This window comes from Pseudophryne corroboree, chromosome 8 (assembly GCF_028390025.1).
Source record: "Pseudophryne corroboree isolate aPseCor3 chromosome 8, aPseCor3.hap2, whole genome shotgun sequence".
Taxonomy (NCBI): Eukaryota; Metazoa; Chordata; class Amphibia; order Anura; family Myobatrachidae; genus Pseudophryne; species Pseudophryne corroboree.
The window spans coordinates 160,792,412-160,796,583 of NC_086451.1; the positions used below are offsets into that span (position 1 = coordinate 160,792,412).

Consider the following 4,172-nt stretch of genomic DNA (forward strand, 5'->3'; position numbering starts at 1 on the left):
ATCTGGTCTTCACTCACCGCTGTGATATTTCTGATTTTTCCAACTCCCCATTTCCCCTCTCTGACCACCACCTGCTCTCCTTCAACCTATCTCTCTCGACTTCCCCATCTCTACCTCCTAAGGCTACCATCACTAAGCGTAACATTGAAGCTATTGACACCACATTCCTTTCCTCCCTGTTTGACTCACTTCTCTCTCCTATTCTCTCTCTCTCATGCCCTGAACAAGCCACTTCCACATACAATGCTTCCCTTACTTCTGCTCTTGACTCTGTTGCTCCACCAACCACTATTCACCCTCACAAATTAACACCTCAACCCTTGCACACCAAATGCACCAGATATCTGCAAAAATGCTCACGTACGGCTGAGCGACACTGGAGGAAATCACGCTCTAAGGCAGACTTCCTCCATTTCAAACTTAGGCTCTCATCCTTCAGTGCTGCCCTTTCTCTTGCTAAACAGTCATACTTCAAGAACCTCATCTCCTCCCAGTCTTCCAACCCCCGGCGCCTCTTTGCCACTCTCAACTCACTCCTCTGCCCACCTCCACCTCGTCTCCCTTCCTCACTCTCTGCTCTTGACTTTGCCACTAACTTCACATCCAAAATTGACTCCATACGTCAGGACATCACATCACACCAGACTATCAGTAACCAGCCTTCTCCCAACCCTTACCAACCCTCCCCATCCCTCGCACCAACTCTGTCATCTTTCTCCCATGCATCTGGAGAGGAAGTCATGGCCCTCATTCGTTCCTGTCCCCTCACCACCTCCCCACTTGACCCAATCCCCTCCCGCCTCCTTTGCCACCTCTCTTCTTCTGCTTTTTCCCATCTTTCCCACCTTCTCAATCTCTCCCTCTCATCAGGCACTGTCCCCTCTGCCTTCAAGCACGCTCTCATCTCTCCTATTCTTAAAAAACCTACCCTTGATCCAAACACTCTCTCCAACTACCGACCCATCTCTCTCCTCCCTTTTGCCTCCAAACTCCTTGAGCGTATTGTCTACAACCGCCTTACTTCCTTTCTTTCCTCACACTCACTGCTTGACCCATTCCAGTCTGGCTTCCGTCCTCTCCACTCCACTGAAACTGCCCTTACAAAAGTATGCAATGACCTCCATGCTGCTAAATCTAAGGGACACTACTCTCTACTTATTCTACTTGATCTCTCTGCTGCTTTTGACACTGTGGACCATCCTCTCCTACTGCAAATCCTTCACTCCATTGGTCTGCGTAACACAGCCCTCTCTTGGTTGTTGTCCTACCTTTCTGACCGTTCATTCTCTGTCTCCTCTCATGACTCCACCTCCCCCTCACTTCCACTAACTGTAGGGGTTCCCCAAGGTTCTGTCCTTGGTCCTCTTCTCTTCTCTCTCTATACGTCCTCACTAGGTAAGCTCATTAGTTCTTTTGGTTTCCAATATCATCTCTATGCTGATGACACTCAAATCTATCTTTCCTCTCCAGACCTCTCCCCTACTCTCCTCACTCGTATCTCCAACTGTCTCTCTGCTATCTCTTCCTGGATGTCCGAGCTCTTTCTTAAACTTAACATGTCTAAGACCGAGCTGATCATCTTCCCTCCCTCCCGCATAACCTCACCTCCTACAATCTCATTATCTATTGATGGCACTACTATCTCCTCTACCCCCCAAGTGCGCTGTCTTGGAGTAATCCTTGACTCCTCCCTCTCCTTCAAACCACACATTCAGCACCTCTCACAAACCTGCCGTTTTCATCTAAAAAATATTTCCAGGATCAGACCCTTTCTGACCCAGGATGCTACTAAGACTCTTATCCACTCACTGGTCATCTCCAGACTGGACTGCTGTAATCTCTTCCTGACTGGCATTCCTGACAAATACCTCTCTCCACTCCAATCTATCCTCAATGCTGCTTCCCGGCTCATTTTCCTCACCAAACGCACTACGTCCACCTCTCCTCTCTTACTAGTCCTTCACTGGCTCCCCTTCCCTTTCAGAATCCATTTCAAGCTTCTCACACTTGCTTACAAAGCCCTCACCCACTCCTCTCCCATCTACATCTCTGATCTTATCTCGCTTTACACTCCCACCCGTCCTCTTCGCTCTGCTAATGCACACCGACTCCTGCCTACGGATTACTTCCTCCCACTCCTACCTCCAAGATTTTTCACGTGCTGCACCACTTCTCTGGAATTCCCTACCTCTCCCCCTCAGACTCTCCACCTCTCTACAAAACTTCAAACGGGCTCTCAAGACCCACTTCTTCACCAAACCCAGCCAAATCTCATCCTAAACCTCTGTTCCATGCTCTCTATGTACCCCATCTGTCTCACCCCTGTCTGTCTACCCCTCCCTTTTAGAATGTAAGCTCTCACGAGCAGGGCCCTCTTCCCTCATGTGCTTACTCTTTTCTTACTTTAATAATCTTCAGCTGCACCAAATCCAGCAGTCTTCTGCCACCTGATACTTATTCCAGTGTCATCTGCTGATGTAGCTATGTTTATTTACCCTGTACTTGTCCTATATTGTCGTCAACTGTAAGTTGCTGTTTTCCTGTTTGATTATTTGTTTATGTACTCTGTAATTGGGCACTGCGGAACCCTTGTGGCGCCATATAAATAAAGGATAATAATAATAATAATAAATAATATAATATATAGCAGTACGGTACAGTAGGCCACTGCTCTACCTACCTCTGTGTCGTCAAGTATACTATCCATCCATACCTGTGGTGCATTTTAGAAAAAAACATGTCTCGGCAGAGCAATCTATAAATCCATAATTTTTCAGACAGCAACAGTGGGTATTGTAATAGTCACCCAATCCATCACTTGTATAGGGTTACATGCACCCACATGCTACAGCCTGTCTCAATAATTTTACTGTCACGCTGTGTGTGTTTGTGTTTTTATTTGGGTATTTTTTGTTGTTGTAGAACTACAGGTACCAGCAAGCCCGTTATTTCCCTGCCTGCTGGTACTTGAGGTTCTCCAAGTACCAGCAAGCGGGGGAGGCTTGCTGGGCCTTGTAGTTCTACAACAACAAAAAACAATATTCTTTTTTTACACACATGGCTATCAGCCCGGCACCCACCACCCAGGGGTGCTGGGGACAGCCTCGGGCTTCACCTCTGGCCCTTGGGTGCCTCGAGGGGAGGAACCTCTTGATTTAAGGGGTCCCCACTCCTCCAGGGAACCCCGGCCAGGGGTGACTAGTTGGAGCGGTAATGCCAGGGCCGCAGGGACCTACATCTGCATATGAAAAGAGAAAAGGGGCGTGCAGGGCATGGCAGCCTTTTGCGGCGCTTGGATGACCCCTAGTTCGCATTAAACACCTCCACCCTCCTTCGGTGTGGGGCTCATGTTGGCTATGCCCCAGCCCCTGAAGCATTCAAGCTGATTTCTTGCAGCAGCTGGGCACTGTAACAGCTCCAGAGCTGATCTGTAAGGCAAGTAAAAGGGTGTGGGCCCTGCAGCACTACCTGTAGTTCGCATTGTGCGTTGGAAGGCACAAATTAAGCAGACGGGAGAAGTCAGGATAGTGCGCAAGGGCATAGAAGGGAGCGGCTCAAGAAAAGAGAAGTGGAAACAGACAGCAAACTAGGCTGGAGAGAGACCTGAGACAAAGAGATCTGAATTATACGAGAGCCGACCAGGGGAAACACAAATTATGCAGTCAAGTTTCCCACATTTGGGGAAATCGCAGGAGCAGCACACCCAGAGTGCAATGGGTGAGCCTTGCCCTGGGAGAAGCAGCTTCATGATCATAGTATCTCACCTGGCAGGTAAGTAAGATTTGGGATAGAGCTGGGGAGGGTCGCTGCTCGGGCACCCCCCTGTCAAGTGAAGGAGATCCAACCGAGGCAGCACAAGGAAACTCTCGAAACGAAGGACACTAGAATGAAAATTTTAAAGCCTCCTGTTAGTGCTTCATCTACACGGTATAGCCCTGAATATTTCAATGCGCAGCTCTTTGCAAAAGAGAGATATTGCCAAGGAAAAGCTGTCTTGTACCTTTGCATTTTTCTCCCAAACGAAGGACACTAGAAAGAAAATTTTAAAGCTTCCTGTTAGGCCATCATCTACACGGCATAGCCCTGAATTTTCCATTGCGCAGCTCTTTGCAAAAGAGAGATTTTGGCAAGGAAAAGCTGTCTTGTACCTTTGCATTTTTCTCCCAAACGAA

The 4,172-nt window shown here is 48.3% G+C and overlaps 1 non-coding gene across 1 annotated transcript; it reads right to left on the reverse strand.

Moving 5' to 3' along the window:
- Positions 1-3,616: 3,616 nt before the first annotated feature.
- LOC134952366 (U1 spliceosomal RNA) lies at positions 3,617-3,779 on the reverse strand. The gene has a single exon (XR_010184908.1). It is a non-coding gene; the product is annotated as a U1 spliceosomal RNA (small nuclear RNA).
- Positions 3,780-4,172: the final 393 nt, after the last annotated feature.